At 46.6% G+C, this 12,658-nt stretch overlaps 1 protein-coding gene and 18 non-coding genes across 19 annotated transcripts in view; all 19 read left to right on the forward strand.

Moving 5' to 3' along the window:
* The window catches only part of LOC126354119 (uncharacterized), a 122,703-nt gene that overhangs the window by 87,874 nt on the left and 22,171 nt on the right, over positions 1 to 12,658 (forward strand). The window lies entirely within an intron of this gene.
* Trnat-agu (transfer RNA threonine (anticodon AGU)) lies at positions 300 to 371 on the forward strand. Its single transcript has one exon. It is a non-coding gene; the product is annotated as a tRNA-Thr (tRNA).
* On the forward strand, positions 868 to 940 carry Trnar-ucg (transfer RNA arginine (anticodon UCG)). Its single transcript has one exon. It is a non-coding gene; the product is annotated as a tRNA-Arg (tRNA).
* Trnak-cuu (transfer RNA lysine (anticodon CUU)) lies at positions 1,391 to 1,463 on the forward strand. Its single transcript has one exon. It is a non-coding gene; the product is annotated as a tRNA-Lys (tRNA).
* Positions 1,802 to 1,873, forward strand: Trnat-agu (transfer RNA threonine (anticodon AGU)). The gene has a single exon. It is a non-coding gene; the product is annotated as a tRNA-Thr (tRNA).
* Trnar-ucg (transfer RNA arginine (anticodon UCG)) lies at positions 2,384 to 2,456 on the forward strand. The gene has a single exon. It is a non-coding gene; the product is annotated as a tRNA-Arg (tRNA).
* Positions 3,892 to 3,964, forward strand: Trnar-ucg (transfer RNA arginine (anticodon UCG)). The gene has a single exon. It is a non-coding gene; the product is annotated as a tRNA-Arg (tRNA).
* Trnat-agu (transfer RNA threonine (anticodon AGU)) lies at positions 4,826 to 4,897 on the forward strand. Its single transcript has one exon. It is a non-coding gene; the product is annotated as a tRNA-Thr (tRNA).
* On the forward strand, positions 5,394 to 5,466 carry Trnar-ucg (transfer RNA arginine (anticodon UCG)). Its single transcript has one exon. It is a non-coding gene; the product is annotated as a tRNA-Arg (tRNA).
* On the forward strand, positions 5,917 to 5,989 carry Trnak-cuu (transfer RNA lysine (anticodon CUU)). Its single transcript has one exon. It is a non-coding gene; the product is annotated as a tRNA-Lys (tRNA).
* Trnat-agu (transfer RNA threonine (anticodon AGU)) lies at positions 6,328 to 6,399 on the forward strand. The gene has a single exon. It is a non-coding gene; the product is annotated as a tRNA-Thr (tRNA).
* On the forward strand, positions 6,910 to 6,982 carry Trnar-ucg (transfer RNA arginine (anticodon UCG)). Its single transcript has one exon. It is a non-coding gene; the product is annotated as a tRNA-Arg (tRNA).
* On the forward strand, positions 8,409 to 8,481 carry Trnar-ucg (transfer RNA arginine (anticodon UCG)). The gene has a single exon. It is a non-coding gene; the product is annotated as a tRNA-Arg (tRNA).
* On the forward strand, positions 9,910 to 9,982 carry Trnar-ucg (transfer RNA arginine (anticodon UCG)). Its single transcript has one exon. It is a non-coding gene; the product is annotated as a tRNA-Arg (tRNA).
* Trnak-cuu (transfer RNA lysine (anticodon CUU)) lies at positions 10,433 to 10,505 on the forward strand. Its single transcript has one exon. It is a non-coding gene; the product is annotated as a tRNA-Lys (tRNA).
* Positions 10,844 to 10,915, forward strand: Trnat-agu (transfer RNA threonine (anticodon AGU)). The gene has a single exon. It is a non-coding gene; the product is annotated as a tRNA-Thr (tRNA).
* On the forward strand, positions 11,412 to 11,484 carry Trnar-ucg (transfer RNA arginine (anticodon UCG)). Its single transcript has one exon. It is a non-coding gene; the product is annotated as a tRNA-Arg (tRNA).
* On the forward strand, positions 11,935 to 12,007 carry Trnak-cuu (transfer RNA lysine (anticodon CUU)). The gene has a single exon. It is a non-coding gene; the product is annotated as a tRNA-Lys (tRNA).
* Positions 12,346 to 12,417, forward strand: Trnat-agu (transfer RNA threonine (anticodon AGU)). Its single transcript has one exon. It is a non-coding gene; the product is annotated as a tRNA-Thr (tRNA).

Here is a 12,658-nt window from a genome sequence, read left to right on the forward strand (position 1 = left end):
TTTCTGATTAACGTGATGTAATGGAAATAGCAACTTTAAAATTTGCCTACGTCTCAATCAGTCGCAAGAAAACTGTATTTGAAGGTGAAGGTGATTTTGTAGACATGTGTGAAAGTCATGTTCTGAAGTGCAGGTGATTTTGTTTGGAGAGAACATCGGCTACGTGTCAGATGTGTATCCAAGCAGTAATGGGTCGCCATAGCTGCAAATATTAGTGAAAAATATGAAGTGTTGTCAGCTGAAGTCTGAAGATTCAGACGACCGTACGGACGAAGTACGCAAAAGTTCCGCTATGCCGCGCCTCTTTAGCTCAGTGGTAGAGCACTGGTCTAGTAAACCAGGAGTCGTGAGTTCCATCCTCACAGGAGGAAGACGAATTTTGGAAATCAGTTGCGCGTCATGGCCGTATAGCAAACAGTATCTGTGATGGCGAACAATTAGCGAGAGGCGTTTTATTAAGAATTACTCTCAGATGTGATTAAGGCGAATGGCGCTGATAAAGCATTTGCCAAAGCGGTACGGCATAAGGTGGGACGAGGCATTCTGAATTACATTTTATAGATGTATTTCTCACAAATCTCTGAGCCTCTCGCGGTCGTCGTCGTCGTCGCCGCCGCCGCTTCTGCAGAATTAGCAAAACGGCCATCGTAGCAAATGCGGCGAGGGACACCCTGCCATCGATTCCGATTGCGCAAAGTGTGTGGTCTTGTTTTCCTGTCTATGTTTGGTCGGTCTCGTAAGAGGTTGAATGTAACGAATGGGTGGGAAAGAGTAAGGGGCAGCGGCTGTGTGGAACGAAAACACAATTCCTCAGGGGGTGTGAGCGTTTCGAGATGAATCGTATATAAGTTACACTTGGTCGTCAGTGACCGTGTGGCCTAATGGATAAGGCGTCGGACTTCGGATCCGAAGATTGCAGGTTCGAATCCTGTCACGGTCGTGTTTTTCCAGTTCTGAGAAACAAACATACCGTTTTAATGTAGCAATTGTGCAGTACGAAACCGTCTGAATGTTGCTGTTGACCATTTTGTGCTTGAAGATGGTCTTGAGCTTGAAACACACACAAGAAGACCGGTGTTAACTAGCGAAATGGTCGGCAGAGTGCCCTCACCGCGAGGTTTGACTGGCACTTGCACATCTAAAACAACGTCGGAAAGTAACTCGTTCGGCTTTTGAGTCACGTCAAGTATGTGTGTTAATTTTGACGCCGCTAGCTCTGCAGATTGTCATGCAATTCCTTTACCTCTCAGAAATGATTATGAAATAAAAGTGAAGTACGTGACGAGTGTCGTTAGGAAAACATTAGGCAGCATGGAGAGATTCTGTATGGGACCAACCAACCCAAACGAGTACTGTGTGATCTGCTACCCAGCAGGTACCCAACGAGGCAGCACGGCTAGCTCAGTCGGTAGAGCATGAGACTCTTAATCACAGGGTCGTGGGTTCGAGCCCTTCGCTGGGCGGAACGGAATTTTTCTCCACTGCAGATGTAAATTACCGATTTTCTGATTAACGTGATGTAATGGAAATAGCAACTTTAAAATTTGCCTACGTCTCAATCAGTCGCAAGAAAACTGTATTTGAAGGTGAAGGTGATTTTGTAGACATGTGTGAAAGTCATGTTCTGAAGTGCAGGTGATTTTGTTTGGAGAGAACATCGGCTACGTGTCAGATGTGTATCCAAGCAGTAATGGGTCGCCATAGCTGCAAATATTAGTGAAAAATATGAAGTGTTGTCAGCTGAAGTCTGAAGATTCAGACGACCGTACGGACGAAGTACGCAAAAGTTCCGCTAGGCCGCGCCTCTTTAGCTCAGTGGTAGAGCACTGGTCTAGTAAACCAGGAGTCGTGAGTTCCATCCTCACAGGAGGAAGACGAATTTTGGAAATCAGTTGCGCGTCATGGCCGTATAGCAAACAGTATCTGTGATGGCGAACAATTAGCGAGAGGCGTTTTATTAAGAATTACTCTCAGATGTGATTAAGGCGAATGGCGCTGATAAAGCATTTGCCAAAGCGGTACGGCATAAGGTGGGACGAGGCATTCTGAATTACATTTTATAGATGTATTTCTCACAAATCTCTGAGCCTCCCGCGGTCGATGTCTTCGTCGTCGTCGTCGTCGTCGCCGCCGCCGCTTCTGCAGAATTAGCAAATGGCCATCGTAGCAAATGCGGCGAGGGACACCCTGCCATCGATTCCGATTGCGCAAAGTGTGTGGTCTTGTTTTCCTGTCTATGTTTGGTCGGTCTCGTAAGAGGTTGAATGTAACGAATGGGTGGGAAAGAGTAAGGGGCAGCGGCTGTGTGGAACGAAAACACAATTCCTCAGGGGGTGTGAGCGTTTCGAGATGAATCGTATATAAGTTATACTTGCTCGTCAGTGACCGTGTGGCCTAATGGATAAGGCGTCGGACTTCGGATCCGAAGATTGCAGGTTCGAATCCTGTCACGGTCGTGTTTTTCCAGTTCTGAGAAACAAACATACCGTTTTAATGTAGCAATTGTGCAGTACGAAACCGTCTGAATGTTGCTGTTGACCATTTTGTGCTTGGAGATGGTCTTGAGCTTGAAACACACACAAGAAGACCGGTGTTAACTAGCGAAATGGTCGGCAGAGTGCCCTCACCGCGAGGTTTGACTGGCACTTGCACATCTAAAACAACGTCGGAAAGTAACTCGTTCGGCTTTTGAGTCACGTCAAGTATGTGTGTTAATTTTGACGCCGCTAGCTCTGCAGATTGTCATGCAATTCCTTTACCTCTCAGAAATGATTATGAAATAAAAGTGAAGTACGTGACAGGTGTCGTTAGGAAAACATTAGGCAGCATGGAGAGATTCTGTATGGGACCAACCAACCCAAACGAGTACTGTGTGATCTGCTACCCAGGAGGTACCCAACGAAGCAGCACGGCTAGCTCAGTCGGTAGAGCATGAGACTCTTAATCACAGGGTCATGGGTTCGAGCCCTTCGCTGGGCGGAACGGAATTTTTCTCCACTGCAGATGTAAATTACCGATTTTCTGATTAACGTGATGTAATGGAAATAGCAACTTTAAAATTTGCCTACGTCTCAATCAGTCGCAAGAAAACTGTATTTGAAGGTGAAGGTGATTTTGTAGACATGTGAAAGTCATGTTCTGAAGTGCAGGTGGTTTTGTTTGGAGAGAACATCGGCTACGTGTCAGATGTGTAGCCAAGCAGTAATGGGTCGCCATAGCTGCTAATATTAGTCAAAAATATGAAGTGTTGTCAGCTGAAGTCTGATGATTCAGACGACCGTGCGGCGAAGTACGCAAAAGTTCCGCTAGGCCGCGCCTCTTTAGCTCAGTGGTAGAGCACTGGTGTAGTAAACCAGGAGTCGTGAGTTCCATCCTCACAGGAGGAAGACGAATTTTGGAAATCAGTTGCGCGTCATGGCCGTATAGCGAACAGTATCTGTGATGGCGAACAATTAGCGAGAGGCGTTTTATTAAGAATTACTCTCAGATGTGATTAAGGCGAATGGCGCTGATAAAGCATTTGCCAAAGCGGTACGGCATAAGGTGGGACGAGGCATTCTGAATTACATTTTATAGATGTATTTCTCACAAATCTCTGAGCCTCTCGCGGTCGTCGTCGTCGTCGTCGTCGTCGCCGCCGCCGCTTCTGCAGAATTAGCAAAACGGCCATCGTAGCAAATGCGGCGAGGGACACCCTGCCATCGATTCCGATTGCGCAAAGTGTGTGGTCTTGTTTTCCTGTCTATGTTTGGTCGGTCTCGTAAGAGGTTGAATGTAACGAATGGGTGGGAAAGAGTAAGGGGCAGCGGCTGTGTGGAACGAAAACACAATTCCTCAGGGGGTGTGAGCGTTTCGAGATGAATCGTATATAAGTTATACTTGCTCGTCAGTGACCGTGTGGCCTAATGGATAAGGCGTCGGACTTCGGATCCGAAGATTGCAGGTTCGAATCCTGTCACGGTCGTGTTTTTCCAGTTCTGAGAAACAAACATACCGTTTTAATGTAGCAATTGTGCAGTACGAAACCGTCTGAATGTTGCTGTTGACCATTTTGTGCTTGGAGATGGTCTTGAGCTTGAAACACACACAAGAAGACCGGTGTTAACTAGCGAAATGGTCGGCAGAGTGCCCTCACCGCGAGGTTTGACTGGCACTTGCACATCTAAAACAACGTCGGAAAGTAACTCGTTCGGCTTTTGAGTCACGTCAAGTATGTGTGTTAATTTTGACGCCGCTAGCTCTGCAGATTGTCATGCAATTCCTTTACCTCTCAGAAATGATTATGAAATAAAAGTGAAGTACGTGACAGGTGTCGTTAGGAAAACATTAGGCAGCATGGAGAGATTCTGTATGGGACCAACCAACCCAAACGAGTACTGTGTGATCTGCTACCCAGGAGGTACCCAACGAAGCAGCACGGCTAGCTCAGTCGGTAGAGCATGAGACTCTTAATCACAGGGTCATGGGTTCGAGCCCTTCGCTGGGCGGAACGGAATTTTTCTCCACTGCAGATGTAAATTACCGATTTTCTGATTAACGTGATGTAATGGAAATAGCAACTTTAAAATTTGCCTACGTCTCAATCAGTCGCAAGAAAACTGTATTTGAAGGTGAAGGTGATTTTGTAGACATGTGTGAAAGTCATGTTCTGAAGTGCAGGTGATTTTGTTTGGAGAGAACATCGGCTACGTGTCAGATGTGTATCCAAGCAGTAATGGGTCGCCATAGCTGCAAATATTAGTGAAAAATATGAAGTGTTGTCAGCTGAAGTCTGAAGATTCAGACGACCGTACGGACGAAGTACGCAAAAGTTCCGCTATGCCGCGCCTCTTTAGCTCAGTGGTAGAGCACTGGTCTAGTAAACCAGGAGTCGTGAGTTCCATCCTCACAGGAGGAAGACGAATTTTGGAAATCAGTTGCGCGTCATGGCCGTATAGCAAACAGTATCTGTGATGGCGAACAATTAGCGAGAGGCGTTTTATTAAGAATTACTCTCAGATGTGATTAAGGCGAATGGCGCTGATAAAGCATTTGCCAAAGCGGTACGGCATAAGGTGGGACGAGGCATTCTGAATTACATTTTATAGATGTATTTCTCACAAATCTCTGAGCCTCTCGCGGTCGTCGTCGTCGTCGCCGCCGCCGCTTCTGCAGAATTAGCAAAACGGCCATCGTAGCAAATGCGGCGAGGGACACCCTGCCATCGATTCCGATTGCGCAAAGTGTGTGGTCTTGTTTTCCTGTCTATGTTTGGTCGGTCTCGTAAGAGGTTGAATGTAACGAATGGGTGGGAAAGAGTAAGGGGCAGCGGCTGTGTGGAACGAAAACACAATTCCTCAGGGGGTGTGAGCGTTTCGAGATGAATCGTATATAAGTTACACTTGGTCGTCAGTGACCGTGTGGCCTAATGGATAAGGCGTCGGACTTCGGATCCGAAGATTGCAGGTTCGAATCCTGTCACGGTCGTGTTTTTCCAGTTCTGAGAAACAAACATACCGTTTTAATGTAGCAATTGTGCAGTACGAAACCGTCTGAATGTTGCTGTTGACCATTTTGTGCTTGAAGATGGTCTTGAGCTTGAAACACACACAAGAAGACCGGTGTTAACTAGCGAAATGGTCGGCAGAGTGCCCTCACCGCGAGGTTTGACTGGCACTTGCACATCTAAAACAACGTCGGAAAGTAACTCGTTCGGCTTTTGAGTCACGTCAAGTATGTGTGTTAATTTTGACGCCGCTAGCTCTGCAGATTGTCATGCAATTCCTTTACCTCTCAGAAATGATTATGAAATAAAAGTGAAGTACGTGACGAGTGTCGTTAGGAAAACATTAGGCAGCATGGAGAGATTCTGTATGGGACCAACCAACCCAAACGAGTACTGTGTGATCTGCTACCCAGCAGGTACCCAACGAGGCAGCACGGCTAGCTCAGTCGGTAGAGCATGAGACTCTTAATCACAGGGTCGTGGGTTCGAGCCCTTCGCTGGGCGGAACGGAATTTTTCTCCACTGCAGATGTAAATTACCGATTTTCTGATTAACGTGATGTAATGGAAATAGCAACTTTAAAATTTGCCTACGTCTCAATCAGTCGCAAGAAAACTGTATTTGAAGGTGAAGGTGATTTTGTAGACATGTGTGAAAGTCATGTTCTGAAGTGCAGGTGATTTTGTTTGGAGAGAACATCGGCTACGTGTCAGATGTGTATCCAAGCAGTAATGGGTCGCCATAGCTGCAAATATTAGTGAAAAATATGAAGTGTTGTCAGCTGAAGTCTGAAGATTCAGACGACCGTACGGACGAAGTACGCAAAAGTTCCGCTAGGCCGCGCCTCTTTAGCTCAGTGGTAGAGCACTGGTCTAGTAAACCAGGAGTCGTGAGTTCCATCCTCACAGGAGGAAGACGAATTTTGGAAATCAGTTGCGCGTCATGGCCGTATAGCAAACAGTATCTGTGATGGCGAACAATTAGCGAGAGGCGTTTTATTAAGAATTACTCTCAGATGTGATTAAGGCGAATGGCGCTGATAAAGCATTTGCCAAAGCGGTACGGCATAAGGTGGGACGAGGCATTCTGAATTACATTTTATAGATGTATTTCTCACAAATCTCTGAGCCTCCCGCGGTCGATGTCTTCGTCGTCGTCGTCGTCGTCGCCGCCGCCGCTTCTGCAGAATTAGCAAATGGCCATCGTAGCAAATGCGGCGAGGGACACCCTGCCATCGATTCCGATTGCGCAAAGTGTGTGGTCTTGTTTTCCTGTCTATGTTTGGTCGGTCTCGTAAGAGGTTGAATGTAACGAATGGGTGGGAAAGAGTAAGGGGCAGCGGCTGTGTGGAACGAAAACACAATTCCTCAGGGGGTGTGAGCGTTTCGAGATGAATCGTATATAAGTTATACTTGCTCGTCAGTGACCGTGTGGCCTAATGGATAAGGCGTCGGACTTCGGATCCGAAGATTGCAGGTTCGAATCCTGTCACGGTCGTGTTTTTCCAGTTCTGAGAAACAAACATACCGTTTTAATGTAGCAATTGTGCAGTACGAAACCGTCTGAATGTTGCTGTTGACCATTTTGTGCTTGGAGATGGTCTTGAGCTTGAAACACACACAAGAAGACCGGTGTTAACTAGCGAAATGGTCGGCAGAGTGCCCTCACCGCGAGGTTTGACTGGCACTTGCACATCTAAAACAACGTCGGAAAGTAACTCGTTCGGCTTTTGAGTCACGTCAAGTATGTGTGTTAATTTTGACGCCGCTAGCTCTGCAGATTGTCATGCAATTCCTTTACCTCTCAGAAATGATTATGAAATAAAAGTGAAGTACGTGACAGGTGTCGTTAGGAAAACATTAGGCAGCATGGAGAGATTCTGTATGGGACCAACCAACCCAAACGAGTACTGTGTGATCTGCTACCCAGGAGGTACCCAACGAAGCAGCACGGCTAGCTCAGTCGGTAGAGCATGAGACTCTTAATCACAGGGTCATGGGTTCGAGCCCTTCGCTGGGCGGAACGGAATTTTTCTCCACTGCAGATGTAAATTACCGATTTTCTGATTAACGTGATGTAATGGAAATAGCAACTTTAAAATTTGCCTACGTCTCAATCAGTCGCAAGAAAACTGTATTTGAAGGTGAAGGTGATTTTGTAGACATGTGAAAGTCATGTTCTGAAGTGCAGGTGGTTTTGTTTGGAGAGAACATCGGCTACGTGTCAGATGTGTAGCCAAGCAGTAATGGGTCGCCATAGCTGCTAATATTAGTCAAAAATATGAAGTGTTGTCAGCTGAAGTCTGATGATTCAGACGACCGTGCGGCGAAGTACGCAAAAGTTCCGCTAGGCCGCGCCTCTTTAGCTCAGTGGTAGAGCACTGGTGTAGTAAACCAGGAGTCGTGAGTTCCATCCTCACAGGAGGAAGACGAATTTTGGAAATCAGTTGCGCGTCATGGCCGTATAGCGAACAGTATCTGTGATGGCGAACAATTAGCGAGAGGCGTTTTATTAAGAATTACTCTCAGATGTGATTAAGGCGAATGGCGCTGATAAAGCATTTGCCAAAGCGGTACGGCATAAGGTGGGACGAGGCATTCTGAATTACATTTTATAGATGTATTTCTCACAAATCTCTGAGCCTCTCGCGGTCGTCGTCGTCGTCGCCGCCGCCGCTTCTGCAGAATTAGCAAAACGGCCATCGTAGCAAATGCGGCGAGGGACACCCTGCCATCGATTCCGATTGCGCAAAGTGTGTGGTCTTGTTTTCCTGTCTATGTTTGGTCGGTCTCGTAAGAGGTTGAATGTAACGAATGGGTGGGAAAGAGTAAGGGGCAGCGGCTGTGTGGAACGAAAACACAATTCCTCAGGGGGTGTGAGCGTTTCGAGATGAATCGTATATAAGTTATACTTGCTCGTCAGTGACCGTGTGGCCTAATGGATAAGGCGTCGGACTTCGGATCCGAAGATTGCAGGTTCGAATCCTGTCACGGTCGTGTTTTTCCAGTTCTGAGAAACAAACATACCGTTTTAATGTAGCAATTGTGCAGTACGAAACCGTCTGAATGTTGCTGTTGACCATTTTGTGCTTGGAGATGGTCTTGAGCTTGAAACACACACAAGAAGACCGGTGTTAACTAGCGAAATGGTCGGCAGAGTGCCCTCACCGCGAGGTTTGACTGGCACTTGCACATCTAAAACAACGTCGGAAAGTAACTCGTTCGGCTTTTGAGTCACGTCAAGTATGTGTGTTAATTTTGACGCCGCTAGCTCTGCAGATTGTCATGCAATTCCTTTACCTCTCAGAAATGATTATGAAATAAAAGTGAAGTACGTGACAGGTGTCGTTAGGAAAACATTAGGCAGCATGGAGAGATTCTGTATGGGACCAACCAACCCAAACGAGTACTGTGTGATCTGCTACCCAGGAGGTACCCAACGAAGCAGCACGGCTAGCTCAGTCGGTAGAGCATGAGACTCTTAATCACAGGGTCATGGGTTCGAGCCCTTCGCTGGGCGGAACGGAATTTTTCTCCACTGCAGATGTAAATTACCGATTTTCTGATTAACGTGATGTAATGGAAATAGCAACTTTAAAATTTGCCTACGTCTCAATCAGTCGCAAGAAAACTGTATTTGAAGGTGAAGGTGATTTTGTAGACATGTGAAAGTCATGTTCTGAAGTGCAGGTGGTTTTGTTTGGAGAGAACATCGGCTACGTGTCAGATGTGTAGCCAAGCAGTAATGGGTCGCCATAGCTGCTAATATTAGTCAAAAATATGAAGTGTTGTCAGCTGAAGTCTGATGATTCAGACGACCGTGCGGCGAAGTACGCAAAAGTTCCGCTAGGCCGCGCCTCTTTAGCTCAGTGGTAGAGCACTGGTGTAGTAAACCAGGAGTCGTGAGTTCCATCCTCACAGGAGGAAGACGAATTTTGGAAATCAGTTGCGCGTCATGGCCGTATAGCGAACAGTATCTGTGATGGCGAACAATTAGCGAGAGGCGTTTTATTAAGAATTACTCTCAGATGTGATTAAGGCGAATGGCGCTGATAAAGCATTTGCCAAAGCGGTACGGCATAAGGTGGGACGAGGCATTCTGAATTACATTTTATAGATGTATTTCTCACAAATCTCTGAGCCTCTCGCGGTCGTCGTCGTCGTCGTCGCCGCCGCCGCTTCTGCAGAATTAGCAAATGGCCATCGTAGCAAATGCGGCGAGGGACACCCTGCCATCGATTCCGATTGCGCAAAGTGTGTGGTCTTGTTTTCCTGTCTATGTTTGGTCGGTCTCGTAAGAGGTTGAATGTAACGAATGGGTGGGAAAGAGTAAGGGGCAGCGGCTGTGTGGAACGAAAACACAATTCCTCAGGGGGTGTGAGCGTTTCGAGATGAATCGTATATAAGTTACACTTGGTCGTCAGTGACCGTGTGGCCTAATGGATAAGGCGTCGGACTTCGGATCCGAAGATTGCAGGTTCGAATCCTGTCACGGTCGTGTTTTTCCAGTTCTGAGAAACAAACATACCGTTTCAATGTAGCAATTGTGCAGTACGAAACCGTCTGAATGTTGCTGTTGACCATTTTGTGCTTGAAGATGGTCTTGAGCTTGAAACACACACAAGAAGACCGGTGTTAACTAGCGAAATGGTCGGCAGAGTGCCCTCACCGCGAGGTTTGACTGGCACTTGCACATCTAAAACAACGTCGGAAAGTAACTCGTTCGGCTTTTGAGTCACGTCAAGTATGTGTGTTAATTTTGACGCCGCTAGCTCTGCAGATTGTCATGCAATTCCTTTACCTCTCAGAAATGATTATGAAATAAAAGTGAAGTACGTGACGGGTGTCGTTAGGAAAACATTAGGCAGCATGGAGAGATTCTGTATGGGACCAACCAACCCAAACGAGTACTGTGTGATCTGCTACCCAGGAGGTACCCAACGAGGCAGCACGGCTAGCTCAGTCGGTAGAGCATGAGACTCTTAATCACAGGGTCGTGGGTTCGAGCCCTTCGCTGGGCGGAACGGAATTTTTCTCCACTGCAGATGTAAATTACCGATTTTCTGATTAACGTGATGTAATGGAAATAGCAACTTTAAAATTTGCCTACGTCTCAATCAGTCGCAAGAAAACTGTATTTGAAGGTGAAGGTGATTTTGTAGACATGTGTGAAAGTCATGTTCTGAAGTGCAGGTGATTTTGTTTGGAGAGAACATCGGCTACGTGTCAGATGTGTATCCAAGCAGTAATGTTTCGCCATAGCTGCAAATATTAGTGAAAAATATGAAGTGTTGTCAGCTGAAGTCTGAAGATTCAGACGACCGTACGGACGAAGTACGCAAAAGTTCCGCTATGCCGCGCCTCTTTAGCTCAGTGGTAGAGCACTGGTCTAGTAAACCAGGAGTCGTGAGTTCCATCCTCACAGGAGGAAGACGAATTTTGGAAATCAGTTGCGCGTCATGGCCGTATAGCAAACAGTATCTGTGATAGCGAACAATTAGCGAGAGGCGTTTTATTAAGAATTACTCTCAGATGTGATTAAGGCGAATGGCGCTGATAAAGCATTTGCCAAAGCGGTACGGCATAAGGTGGGACGAGGCATTCTGAATTACATTTTATAGATGTATTTCTCACAAATCTCTGAGCCTCTCGCGGTCGTCGTCGTCGTCGCCGCCGCCGCTTCTGCAGAATTAGCAAAACGGCCATCGTAGCAAATGCGGCGAGGGACACCCTGCCATCGATTCCGATTGCGCAAAGTGTGTGGTCTTGTTTTCCTGTCTATGTTTGGTCGGTCTCGTAAGAGGTTGAATGTAACGAATGGGTGGGAAAGAGTAAGGGGCAGCGGCTGTGTGGAACGAAAACACAATTCCTCAGGGGGTGTGAGCGTTTCGAGATGAATCGTATATAAGTTACACTTGGTCGTCAGTGACCGTGTGGCCTAATGGATAAGGCGTCGGACTTCGGATCCGAAGATTGCAGGTTCGAATCCTGTCACGGTCGTGTTTTTCCAGTTCTGAGAAACAAACATACCGTTTTAATGTAGCAATTGTGCAGTACGAAACCGTCTGAATGTTGCTGTTGACCATTTTGTGCTTGAAGATGGTCTTGAGCTTGAAACACACACAAGAAGACCGGTGTTAACTAGCGAAATGGTCGGCAGAGTGCCCTCACCGCGAGGTTTGACTGGCACTTGCACATCTAAAACAACGTCGGAAAGTAACTCGTTCGGCTTTTGAGTCACGTCAAGTATGTGTGTTAATTTTGACGCCGCTAGCTCTGCAGATTGTCATGCAATTCCTTTACCTCTCAGAAATGATTATGAAATAAAAGTGAAGTACGTGACGAGTGTCGTTAGGAAAACATTAGGCAGCATGGAGAGATTCTGTATGGGACCAACCAACCCAAACGAGTACTGTGTGATCTGCTACCCAGGAGGTACCCAACGAGGCAGCACGGCTAGCTCAGTCGGTAGAGCATGAGACTCTTAATCACAGGGTCGTGGGTTCGAGCCCTTCGCTGGGCGGAACGGAATTTTTCTCCACTGCAGATGTAAATTACCGATTTTCTGATTAACGTGATGTAATGGAAATAGCAACTTTAAAATTTGCCTACGTCTCAATCAGTCGCAAGAAAACTGTATTTGAAGGTGAAGGTGATTTTGTAGACATGTGTGAAAGTCATGTTCTGAAGTGCAGGTGATTTTGTTTGGAGAGAACATCGGCTACGTGTCAGATGTGTAGCCAAGCAGTAATGGGTCGCCATAGCTGCAAATATTAGTGAAAAATATGAAGTGTTGTCAGCTGAAGTCTGAAGATTCAGACGACCGTACGGACGAAGTACGCAAAAGTTCCGCTAGGCCGCGCCTCTTTAGCTCAGTGGTAGAGCACTGGTCTAGTAAACCAGGAGTCGTGAGTTCCATCCTCACAGGAGGAAGACGAATTTTGGAAATCAGTTGCGCGTCATGGCCGTATAGCAAACAGTATCTGTGATGGCGAACAATTAGCGAGAGGCGTTTTATTAAGAATTACTCTCAGATGTGATTAAGGCGAATGGCGCTGATAAAGCATTTGCCAAAGCGGTACGGCATAAGGTGGGACGAGGCATTCTGAATTACATTTTATAGATGTATTTCTCACAAATCTCTGAGCCACCCGCGGTCGATGTCTTCGTCGTC

The sequence above is a fragment of the Schistocerca gregaria genome, chromosome 3, assembly GCF_023897955.1.
Source record: "Schistocerca gregaria isolate iqSchGreg1 chromosome 3, iqSchGreg1.2, whole genome shotgun sequence".
In the NCBI taxonomy this organism is placed as follows: Eukaryota; Metazoa; Arthropoda; class Insecta; order Orthoptera; family Acrididae; genus Schistocerca; species Schistocerca gregaria.